We start from the raw sequence: 13,347 nt of genomic DNA on the forward strand, positions 1-13,347 counted from the left end.
AATGGAGGGGGCAAAAGCACAAGGAAACGAAGGGGAACCGAATTGGAATGAAGGCGTCCGAACAGGAACAAAGGGATGACAGAGGTGGAGTGGTACCAAAGGTCATAAGGCAGAACCTGTGATAGGTCCGAAAGGAGGTAAGGAGGGCGAGGCCCAGAGGGGCAGGAGGATGAGGGGAAGTGGGGATGATGACTAACTGGCTAGAATGGGAAGAAGCAGCAGTCCAAATAGGGATGAGGGGAAGATGTGAGAAATACATTACAAGCGGCAAAAGTGCTGAAGATGATCTGCGAAGCTCGGAGGTTGCTGAGCTTACGGAGGCGGGGTTGAAAGTCCGAGGAATATTGGCAATGGTGTTTACGTAGTATGAGGTCACCAATGCAATGGACTAAGACTGTTACAAAAATGGGGCCGGAGGCGCCCATTTTCGTCCATTCAAGGCGCAGGGAAAGGGAAAGGGGAAGGGAGGTGGTTCATTAGGGTTTACAGATGTTATCACAGGCAGTTTAACATTAGTTGTAACAGATGTTAGCACAGCGGGTTTTTGGTTGTTTATTGATTGGTTAAAATACAAATCATGTGATACAGAACCCATAAGAGTCTAGAATGGGAAATTCCCATTTCCATAACAAAGACCGAGGTGGAGTCAAAGTCCGAGGTAGGAACTATGACGGAGGCTTGGAGCAAAGGTACGAGCGGTGCCTGAGTACAAAGTACGGGTCAGCAGCGGGAGGTCGTAACTTGGCGGGAGGTCGGTGGAAGAGGACTAGAGGGAAGAGGACCAGAGGGAAGAGAGGGGAAGGAAGAGAGGGGAAGGAAGAGAGGGGAGGGGGGGGGGGGGGGGGGGGGGGGGGGGGGGGGGGGGGGGGGGGGGGGGGGGGGGGGGGGGGGGGGGGGGGGGGGGGGGGGGGGGGGGGGGGGGGGGGGGGGGGGGGGGGGGGGGGGGGGGGGGGGGGGGGGGGAAGGAAGAGAGGGGAAGGAAGAGAGGGGAAGGAAGAGGGGAAGGAAGAGAGGGGAAGGAAGAGAGGAGAGGTGTCAGGTCCGAAGGTGGGTATCGGAGCGGACGGGAGAAGAGTAGGAGGATGACGGAAGGGTGGAGGTGTTGTGAGGAGGAAGTGGAGGAGTATGAGGAGGAGTAGGAGGAGGGTGGCGAGAGGGGTGGTGTTCGGTCCGAGGTGGTTATTGGAATGGACGGAGATAGGACAGGAGAGTGACGGAGGAGTGGAGGTGGCATGGGAGGTGAAGGGTGGTGTGGTGCCAGGACCGGAGGTGAATATCGGAATGGACAGCGGTAGGGTAGGATTCCGGAGGTGGGGAAGGAGGAGGTCTGGAAGTTGGGGCGGGATCGGGTATGCACGGATATGACACAGCTCTCCTTGGAACTTCTCGAACTTGACGATGGGGAGAGCTTTCGTGAAAATGTCAGACACTTGATCAGCAGTTGGGACATATTGGAGTTCCAAAGTTCCGCTTTCGATCTTCTCTCGAATCCAGTGGTGGCGAACGTCGATGTGCTTCATTTGGGCATGGAATATGGGATTCTCGGCGAGGGCAATGGTGGATTGGTTGTCGACAGAAATGATAATGGGTGAATCAATGGGAATTCCAGAGGAGTCGTAAAGATGATCCAAGTGGACTGCCTCCTTACCGGCATGGGTTGTTGCTGTATACTCCACCTCAGTACTTGACAATGCAATCGTGGGTTGCTTCTTGGATGACCAGGCAACCACAGCCCCACCATAGATGAAACAATACCTGGACATGGAGTGTTGGGTGCTTGAGTTGCCAGCCCGGTCAGTGTCAGAGAAGCCAGTTAGTCCTTCCTTTACCTTCTTCCCATCAAAGACCAGAGCAAAGTCATGAGTTCCATTGAGATAACAAAAAACTCATTTGATTGCCATGAGGTGTTCTTTTCCAGGAGCAATCACATGCTGAGCGAGTAGACCCACAGCGAAGGACAGGACAAGTGCTGATGGAGGCATACATGAGTGAGCCGAGCATAGATTGGTAGAGGTGAGTGTCAACTTCAGTTCAAGTTAGCAGACATTGGAGTGCTCATCAATCAAGCCGTCTTGTCATGAACCCACCTGGGGAAGATCCGAAATGCTACCCAGGTGGGTGTGTCTGATGGAGCTTGATGTTCTGGGTCATCTGACAGTGGGTCAGAGACAGACTGGAGGTGGGGTGGAGCTCCAAGGGTGACGGGGTGTTGAAGGGACTCGGCTTCAGTGACTCGGAATGGAGCGCTGTGCCCGTTACGTCCTCGTTGTCCCCAATTTGTCAGGGGGACTGGCAATGGAGGAACAGAGGCCGCCAGCAGAAGGGGGCCAGAAGCCCCCTCTCACTACTTAACGATGGAGGTGTTAGTGAGGGTCAATCATTTGTCATGCGATTCATTGGGTTTTTATACCAAGGCACCTTTAGGTGCATCTGTCACTCAGCTCTTGGTTCAAGATGGAGCAGCAGGCGAGTAGAGCACAATAGACATCGTGGAAGCGGGTTTGGATTCAAGGACTTAGGACTTAATATTATAACTGGGGGAACTATTTACTAGAGTGGTACATGCATACATATAGCAGAGATAATTGGATCCAAAGGTAAACAAAGGTTGCCAAGGGGAAGAGAGAAGTAAATAGAAAGACTCCACAGGACAAATATAGAATAGGTGAAAAGCCCGAATTATGTCTGAAGCTTTGTGGAGTGGGAGGATTAGAAACCAACTGAATGGTAAGGCCTGGGCCCATCTATGAATGAGCAGGGGACTACAGGGGAAGATGTCCAGAAAGGTCCGGAGCCCAGAAGTTGTAGTCCAGAAGATTGGGGTTGTAGAAAATGTCAAATGATAAAACAATAAAGAATAACATGACTGGAGGTAGGGTAGGAGTGGGGAGGTACCAGAGATACACAACCAGAGGTGCAGAGACCAGGAGTAAGAAGGAGGGTGGATAGGCAAGTTGAGGGTTACCAACAACAAGTAGATCCATATCCTTTGAACAGGAGATCCAAGGAGGTGGAGGTGTGGTAGGGGAGGTCCGGAGGTGATGTGGACGTAGATAGGAGGAAGAGTGGGAGAGAGTCAAATGAGGAGGTAGTCCTAGGATTGTTGGCATCGACCGGAGGCAGCAGAGAGAGATTGGGAGGGCTGGTGGAGGTCATAGGAGTCCTCTAGGACTAGGGCGGAGGGAGGTGGAAGATCTGGGATATGACATGTCTCTAGTCTGAATCATGTGAGAATTTCAGTCACGTACTGGCATTGGCTAATGGTCATGGTTCTTGCCGTTCGATCACATGTGATTTTCATCACAAGAAACCAATGGACTTTGCCAAGGTCATGCATCTCATAGTGCTCAGTGATTTCCGACTTGACTTTTGAGATGTCACACTTAGGGGCAATGACAAGTAGGTCATCCACATAGACCAGGACAAAATGTTGTTGATGAGCGACACTTGATCTCGGAGCTGGACTATAAGCGGGAAGCTCAGTCTCAGCTAATATGCGTGAAGAACTAATATATTACCTATAAGCGGGAAGCTGAAGGTAATGTACATATTGTAAGTTACAATAGTAAAGGAAATAGTAATAAAGGAATGTAACTAACCTCAGTCTCAGCTAATATGTGTGAAGAACTGAGGGGAAAGGAAATGAATGAATGGATATATCCGTGGCCTGGCACGGGTTAGTCCGAAATAATATAAAAGAGGTGTTGTGACTAAGTAGTCACGCTACCACAGGAATGTGGCTGTCTGGGCAGGTTCCTCACTCGGATGTGGGAATGTGGCTGTACAAAAACTTGTCCGGCCTCCCATAGCACACGGTTCCTCCAACAAATGTGAGTCCTTTGAGCAATATAGGCAAGGATCATACCCTGATTGTTTATATCCCAACAACTTTAGATAATCGTGAAGCATGCAGTACCACTCAAGTCCAGCCTGTTTCAAACCATACAAGGCCTTCTTCAGTAGCCAGATCTTACTGGGTGTAATGGGGACTCATGGGGGTGGTTTAATGTAGATCTCCTCTCGGAGATTGCTGTTAAGATATGCGGCAATGGCATCAAGTTGATGGATTTTGAGGTCGAGGGATGCAGTGTGTGCGAGTGAGGAGAATAGGGTGTCGTGACCTAGTGTTGGTGAGTATGTCTGGAAATAATCCACGCCTAGCTCTTCAGTAAAGCCTTTCACAACTAATTGCGCTTTCTTCTTCACTGTTAGAACCAGGTGAGGGTGGATGATTCCGGAGGGGAACCAGAGACTTAGCGAGGAGGGACCTTGGCCTCAGTGACTCATGCGGAGTGCTGTGCCATTGCTGTTTGTCCATTTGGTCCTTAATTTCAGAAGCAGTGGGCAGGAAGTCTCTAGGGGGCATTTCTGGCTGACTTTAGACTGAGGGCCTAAAACGAGTATGTACAAGCGCCTGTATATAGTGGAGAGACAAAAGCACAAGGAAATCAAAGGGGGTCCAAATCGGAACAAAGGCTTCCAAACAGAGACAAAGGGATGATGGAAGCAGAGCAGTACCGAAGGTCATGGGTTAGACTCTGTGGTACATCTGAAAGGAGATAAGGAGGGCGAAGCCCAGAGGGGCAGGAGGACGAGGTGAAGTGGGGATGATGACTAACTGGCTAAAATGGGAGGAAGCAGTAGTCCAAATAAGGATGAGGGGAAATCGTGAAAGATACATTACAAGTGGCGAAAGTGCCAAGTATGGTCTGTGAAGCTTGGAGGTTGTGGAGGTTATGGAGGTTACGGAGGCAGGGTTGAAAGTCCGAGGAATATTGGCAATGGTGTTTACATAGAATGAGGTCACCAATGCAATGGACTTAAGCCAAGGTGGGGTCAAAGTCCGAGGTCGGAACTATGATGGAATCTCGGAGCGAAGGTATGGGCGGTGTCCGAGTACAGGGTATGGGACTGCGGTGGAAGGTCGTAACTTGGTGGAGGTTTGGCAGAAGAGGGGCAGAAGGAGAAGAGTGAGGAGAGGAGTAAGAGGAGGAATGATGTCAGGTCCAAAGGTGGATATCAGAGCGGACGGAGATAGGGTAGGAGAGGGACAGAAGGGGAGGAGGTGATGTGAGGAGTGATAAGAGGAGTGATGTTTGGTCCGAAGGTGGATATCGGAGTGGACAGAGATAGGGTAGGACTCTGGAGGCAATGAAGTGGAGGGTCTGGGAGTCGGATCGGGATCAGGTGTATGTATGGATATGACATTCACTACTTCTCCCTCAGAGTTCATCTTTTCCGCAAAAACAAGACAACTATCATGAACTCTCATACCTTCAGGTAGGTCCACTTCCTCGAATACTCCATGCCAAACAAGATTCTGATGTTCTTCCACAATAGCTCCTGTCCATTTGTCCGAGTCTTTTTGGCCCATAGCTTTGTGATAATTGTGTGGGACACCTTCAGCGGAAAGAGCAAACTCACCAATGTCTTTGAGAATGGCAAAGTTAAGTTCTTCGTCCCGAGTATGATTATCACCCACTGAAGCTTGGTTCATCCCAATGTCACCCACTGAATCCGAGTTTGCCAGCAAAGGTGCCAGAGGTTTGGTTTGTCTTGAACCTAGTTTCGGGTCCTCATCAGGTCACATAGGTTGTTTCCCAGCATTAGGGCGATTTGAATGTCAGAGATTTGGAGCAGGTGTAGGAACAGGATCATGGGAAGTGTGAGGGGGATGAGTCAGAGAATCGTTCATGCTCAGTACATCAGTATCTGTAGAAACGTTCCTATCCCCCCTGAATCAGCACCCTGACCTTCATCCTTCAGTCCATTTCCCTTGTTTCCAACTTCCTCTCTCTTGTCACTACTTCAATCTGTACCCTCTCCTTACTATCCGCCTCCAAGAATTCCACATCCCGCGATTCCAACATCCTCCATGCAACTCTATCATACAACAAACACACCTTCTTCTCCTCTGCGAAGCCAACATGTGTCATATCCGTACATACTCGATCCTGAACCGACTCCTGGACCTCCATCTTCACCACCTCCAGAGTCCTACCCTACCGCTGTCCGTTCCGATATTCACCTTCGGTCCTGACACCACACCTGACACCACACCACCCCTCACCCCTCATACCACCTCCACCCTCCCGTCTCTCTCCTACCCTATCTCCGTTTGTTCCGATATTCATCTCAGACCGAACATCACTCCTCTCACTCCTACTCCTACTCCTCCTCATGACACCTCCACCCTTCCATCACTCTCCTACCCTTCTCCCATCCACTCCACACTCACCTTCGGACCTGACACCTTTCCTCTCCTCCTACTCCTCATCATGACACCTCCACCCTTCCGTCACTCTCCTACCCTTCTCCCATCCACTCCGACACTCACCTTCGGACCTGACACCTTTCCTCTCCTCCACTCCTCACCCCTTCCTCTCTCCTCTCTCTCCCCTCTGACCCTCTTCCACCGCTGTCCCGTACCCCATACTCGGACACCACTCGTACCTTCGCTCCGAGACTCCGTCATAGTTCCTACCTCGGACTTTGACTCCACCTCGGCTTTAGTCCATGGCATTGGTGACCTCATACTACGTAAACACCATTGCCAATATTCCTTGGACTTTCAACCCCACCTCCGTAACCTCCGTAAGCTCCGCAACCTCCGAGCTCCACGGATCATCTTTGGCACTTTCGCCACTTGTAATGTATCTTTCGTGTTTTCCCCTCATCCCTATTTGGACTGCTGCTTCCCATTCTAGCCAGTTAGTCATCATCCCCACTTCCCCTCATCCTCCTGCCCCTCTGGGCTTCGCCCTCCTTACCTCCCTTTGGATGTACCACAGGTTCTGCCCTATGACCTTCAGTACTGCTCCGCTTCTGTCATCCCTTTGTTCCCATTTGGACACCTTCATTCCGATTCGGACCCCCTTTGTTTCCTTGTGCTTTTGCCCTCTCCATTATATATATTGGCACTTGTACATACTCTGTCATATCATACAATCCCGACCTCCGCTCCGGGCTCCTGGAACTCCGAAACTGACTTCCAGAGTCCTACTTCCCTTCTGCCACCTCCTCCTTGCTGACTTCCAAGAGGTTATCCCACCTCCGGCTCCAACACCACCTTCGGTCCGACTCCGGAACATTCCGGGTCCGACCTCAACCTTGACACCTTCCAGATGAACATGCAACACCTATGCTCCTGACTCCGGACCTCCGCTCCGGAATCCCGTTCGCATCTCCATCTCCGGAACCTCCGGTCTTAGCTCTGACCTCGGACTTTGACCCCACCTCTGCTTATACCCATTGTATTGGTTAGCTCATTCCATTTAATTACGTTTGCCAATATCCCGGAGTTTAACTTCCGAGTTCGGACTCTCCGGACTTACATTGGACCTTGCAACTATTGCATTGCTCCATTCAATTCCGCTATTCTCCCTCATTCCTATTTGGGCTGCTGCTTCCTTTCTATTCAGTCAGTCAGCCATTCCCACTCCCACCCTCCTTCCTTCCTCCTTGGGCCTTGGCCCTTCACTCCTTTGGGAAACACCATTGAGTCAAACCCTTAACCCTCAGTGTTGTTCCTCTTTCCAGCTCCCTTTGTCTCCTTTCGGAGTACCCTTGCTCCTTCTGATTCCGGACCCCTCCTTATATACAATGTACATAGTAAACTTGTAACCTCAGTCTGAAATCAACCTGAAATGCCCCGAGAGACTTTCCTCTGCTAGATCCGAAATTAGGGACCCCCAGGACAACCAGCAATGGCACAGTGCTCCACCTGAGTCGCTGAGGCTGAGGTCCTTCCACGCTAAGTCTCCGATTCCACTCCGGAGTCGTCCGAATCCGCCCATTCTAACATACTCGTTTTAGGCCTTTAGTCTAAAATCGACCTGAAATGCCCCCTAGAGACTTCCTGCTCGCCACCTATGAAATTAAGGACCAAATGGACAAACAGCAATGGCACAGCACTCCGCTTGAGTCGCTGAGGCCAAGGTCCCTCCTTGCTAAGTCTCCGGTTCCCCTCTGGAATCGTCCACCCTCGCCCAGTTCTAACAACATGCACACACTCAATCACCTACGCACTCAACTTGGATTGGTACTTCTTGGGGACATGAGCATATGTGAGGCAACCGAAGAGTCAAAGGGCTTGGAGAGATGGCTTACGATCAAAGTATGCTTCATAAGGCATCCTATTGTCATTGAGAGTGTGGGTGAGTGTCATATCCATACAACTCCGGACCTCTGCTCCTGTTTCTGGACCTCCATCTCCTCCTCCAGAACTCCACATCCTCTACCTCCTCCCCCCCCTGTTGGTTGTTGAGAGCCCACTCTACCTCTGGCTCCAACACAACATCCAACACTACCTCCGGTCCGACTCCAGTTTACTCCAGGTCTGATCCCAACCTTGTACCTTCCAGACCAGAGTTTGCGATGCTCCACACCTCCGGCTCGGACTCCTGTACTGGAACCTCATTGCACCTCCACCTCCAGAACTCCAGTCACATCTCTGCCCCCGGACTTTGACCTCCTCCTCCACCTTATCTCCTTGTATTCCTTATTGCATTTCATTTATTACATCTTGCCAATATTCCGGACTTAGACTTCCAACTAAAGACCTCCGGAACTTACTCCAGACCCTGTAGTCTCTACTGTATGGTGTCATTTAATCTTCTTCCTTATTTAGATGGCTGCTTCCTTTCTGTTAGAACGTGCGGATTCGGACGACTCCAGAGCGGAATCGGAGACTTAGCGTGGAAGGACCTTGGCCTCAGCGACTCATGTGGAGTGCTGTGCCATTGCTGGTTGTCCTGGGGGTCCCTAATTTCGGATCTAGCAGAGGGAAAGTCTCTTGGGGGAATTCAAGTCGATTTCGGACTGAGGTTACAAGTTACTATGTACATTGTATATAAGGAGGGGTCCGGAATCAAAAGGAACAAGGGTAGGACGAAAGGAGACAAAGGGAGATGGAAAGAGGAACAACACCGAGGGTCAAGTGTTTGACTCAATGGTGTTTCCCAAAGGAGGAGTGAAGGGCCAAGGCCCAAGGAGGAAGGAAGGAGGATGGGAGTGGGGAATGGCCAGCTGACTGAATAGAAAGGAAGCAGCAGCCCAAATAGGAATGAGGGAGTATAGCAGAATTGAATGGGACAATGCAATAGTTGCAAGGTCCGAGGTAAGTCCGGGAAGTCCGAACTCGGAAGTTAAACTCCGGAATATTGGCAAACGTAATTAAATGGAATGAGCTAACCAATACAATGGGTATAAGCGGAGGTGGGGTCAAAGTCCGAGGTCGGAGCTAAGACCGGAGGTTCCGGAGACAGAGACGCAAATGGGATTCCGGAGCGGAGGTCCGGAGTCAGGAGCATAGGTGTTGCATACTTGTCTGGAAGGTGTCAAGGTTGGGGTTGGACCCGGAATGTTTGGAGTCGGACTGAGGGTGGTGTTGGAGCTGGAGGTGGGATAACCTCTTGGGAGTTGGCAAGGAGAAGGTGACGGAAGGGAAGTAGGGCTCTGGAGTCGGTTTTGGAGTTCCGGGAGCCCGGAGTGGAGGTCGGGATTGTATGGATATGACACTTTCCATATTAGTCAGCTGTCATTCCCACAACCCACTCCACTCCTTCCCCTCTTGGCCTTCTCCTTTTGGGAAGCACCATAGAGTTCCAACCCTTGACCCTTGGGGTTGTTCCCTCATCCAGTCCCCCTTTGTCTCCTTCCAGTTCCCTTTGTTCCCTTTGGGTTCCATTTGTCCTCTGACTCCACTCCTGTATTATTATATTGTCAGGGGACAATCCCTGGGTCCCCATGACCCCTCTCTCTATGGCCCACAGCCCAACCTGTAACTGTCAGGGCACACCCGCCTGACCCGGGTCCACCCGGACCCACCCGGCCACACCACACCCGCTCCCCGCTGTCTATCCCCCTCCCCCTCCTTCCTCCCTTTCTTTCCCTTTCTTTATTTCATTCTTCTCATCTTCCTCTTCCTGTTTATTTCTTTCTATCTACATGGACCACCTTCCTTTGTATCGATGTACTATTGACCCGTCCGGCCCACACACCCCGGACGGCTTCCCGCTGTGCCCAGCACGCGCATGCAGCGGACGCTCTCGGGATCCCCCACGGGGACACCCGGATGCCTGCGGCTGCCTCCGAGGATGACGTGGCACCCGTCATGTGACTCAAGCCGCATGTACATAAATGTACCTGAAGTGGGAACCGAAGAAGTAACCTTCTTCTCACATTCTCCACTTCAGGTAAGTAGTATAGTTTTCCCCTTTAATAATAATAACACATTCTCCACTTCAGTCTGAGTGGCCAGGGACCACTGTCCCGGATCGGGCCCGCCAGTACGCACGCCCGCTCCACACCCCGCGGCCTCAGTGCCGGGCATTACCCCGGCCCTCTCGACCCCGGACGCGTCCCTGACAGCAGAAGAAGGTTTTAACCTTATCTCCCCCGCCTCCCCCATCTCCCCAGCCATGGTGTCAGAAGAACAGTATGACGACCTGCTGGCCCGCTTCCAGGAGCTCCAAGCCATTGTGGAGAGCCAAACCCGCAACCACCCCCACCCGCACCTGCACCCACACCCGCCCCTGCACCCGCGCCCGTACCCACACTCGCGCCCAGACCCAAACCACCGAAGGTCGCTGCCCCCACTCCCTTCTCGGAGCCAGTGAAGACCTCGATCGTTTCAAAGCCGAGTGCGGGATCTACTTCCATGTCCGCACAGCCGAGTTCCCTACCGAACTGTCCCAGATCCTCTTCGTCCTCTCCTACATGAAGGGAGGACCCGCAGGGGCGTGGGCGACACAACGGACGATCACCCTGTTGACAGCCAGCCCCCACCATAACCATGGACGAGTTCAACACGGAACTCGACGCCATGTTTCAAGACCCGAACCGGGAGGCCACAGCTCGGCAGAAGTTGGCAGTCATCCGCCAAGGGACTGACTCCGTGGATAAGGTCATCCAGGAGTTCGAGATATTGGGACCCGCCTCGAGGCTAGGCGATGTCGGGCTGGTCGACCGGTTTGAGCAAGCGATTAACTCGCGCTCAGGAGAGTATATACCGCCTCCGCCCCATGCCCACCACTTGGAGTGAAGCGGAAGCGCTTCTGGACAACCAGTGGCGACGTTTCCACCACCCACCTAGACCCCCATTCCCCCAGCTCGACCTCCGCTGACTGCGACCCCATCCCAGACCCGACCCGCACAGACCCCCCACGACCTGCTCCGCACCTCCGCCCCCACCCCAGCAGCCCGTCCTACACCAGGGACGGGCCCCCAGCCGATGGATCTCGACAGGTCGAGGACTGACCAGAGACGGTGCTACAATTGTAACACCCCGGGTCATCTTGCGCGAGAATGCCCACACCCCAGGGTCAGCCGAGTACGACGTCTCCACCCGGAAGACCTGAGACGTGATGGAAGGGCTGAAGAGGCAGTTGACCGAAGGGACAGAGACGGTGGAGGGGGAACCAGAGGAAGAACCTCAGAGGGATTTTCAGGCAGGCGACCGGTAAGGGATGCGTCCCGGCCGCCCGTAGAAGATAGCTCGTGTAAATACCGCAGCGCGTAAGCCAACGCCAATGCCAAAGTTTCACCGAGTCATGCGAAGAAAAAGAGGAGAAACGCATCCTCCACCCGTGAGAACGAGAAGACCCAAGGGCAGCAACGCCCGAGGTAGCAGTCTCCCCCCCAGCCATTTACGTCCTTTCCAAGCAGTCCCCCAGATCTCTTAACCTCACAGTGAAACTGACCGCCCTAACCTCCCTCGCGTCGGTATCTGTATCAGCCCTCCTGGACTCAGGAGCCACCGGGAACTTCGTAAGCCCCGAGTTCGTCCGAAAGCACAACCTAGAGACAACCCCCCTTCCCCAGCCCATTCCCGTCCGTAATGTCGATGGAACCCCAACGAAAATGGAGCTATAACAGAAGAGCTAGAAGCCCTCCTGACCTTCGGGCGACACACAGAGCGGGCACGCTTCGCGGTTGCAAATCTCGGGCGCCAGTCCCTCATCATAGGACACTCGTGGTTGCTGCACCACAACCCAGAAGTGGACTGGGTACGACAGAGAGTCGTCATGTCCCGCTGCCCGTCCTCCTGCAGACAACCGCGAATACAAGATGATCAGGACCCGGTACTGGAGCCTGGGGATGGGATCTACGCTGCCATCATTCCCCAAGCTGGGGCCATGACCTGAGAGCCACCACGACCCCCTCGCAGCGGATGGCCCAAGAGGCCCGCACCCGGAGGCTGAGCCTGCGTCGTTTGAGACGCTAGTACCAGAGCACTACCAGGACTTCCGGGATGTGTTCTCCAAAGAAGCCTTTGACCAATTGCCCCCCGGAAGCCCTGGGACCACGCTATAGACCTGGTACCGGATGCCAAACTGCCCAGGGGGAAGACCTTCCCACTCTCGCGCCGGAACAGAAAGAGCTGGACGAGTTCCTACGCGAGAACCTACAGAACGGGCACATACGGCCGTCCAAATCCCCCATGGGAGCACCAGTCTTCTTCGTCAAGAAGAAGGACGGGTCCCTACGCCTGGTCCAGGACTACAGGAAGCTGAACGAGATCACGGTGAAGAACTCGTACCCGCTCCCCCTCATCTCAGACGTCCTCGCCCGCCTCCGCAACGCCAAATACTTCTCAGCCTTGGACCTACGCTGGGGGTTTAACAACGTCCGGATCAAGGACGGAGACGAGTGGAAGGCGGCATTCGCGACCAACCGGGGGCTGTTCGAGCCCATGGTGATGTTCTTCGGCCTGTGTAACTCCCCGGCAACCTTCCAGACCATGATGAACGACATCCTGAGGGATTTCATCGACCGGGAGGTTGTCATCTGTTACATGGACGACATCCTGATCTTCACGGCCACCCTGGAGGAACATCGAAGGGTCGTCCGAGAAGTCCTAGAGACGCTGAGGAGAAGGAGGCTCTTCCTTAAGCCAGAGAAGTGTAAGTTTGAGCGAACCCGGATCGAGTACCTGGGCCTCGTTATCTCGGAGGGTAACGTCGCGATGGACCCGGTGAAGATCCAGGGTGTCCTCGACTGGCCCCCCCAACCAAGGTGAAAGAAGTACAATCCTTCCTAGGATTCGTAAACTTCTATCGCCGGTTCATCAGAGACTTCTCTGAGAAGGCCCGCCCCCTTCACAGGCTGACCCGGAAGACCCAAACCTGGAACTGGGGCCCGGATGAAGACGATGCCTTCCGTGCCCTCAAGGAAGCCGTCACCACAGCCCCTGTCCTCTCTTTCCCTACCGACCACGGCCGCTTCAGGCTCGAGTGCGATGCATCCAACTTTGCAACCGGCGGTCCTCTCCCAGCTCCAACCGGATGGAGAGTTCCACCCGGTAGCATTCATGTCCAAAAGTTTCACGGATGTAGAGCGCAACTA

The sequence above is a fragment of the Cantharellus anzutake genome (genome assembly GCF_015039405.1).
Source record: "Cantharellus anzutake strain C23 chromosome Unknown EI90scaffold_90, whole genome shotgun sequence".
NCBI lineage: Eukaryota > Fungi > Basidiomycota > Agaricomycetes > Cantharellales > Hydnaceae > Cantharellus > Cantharellus anzutake.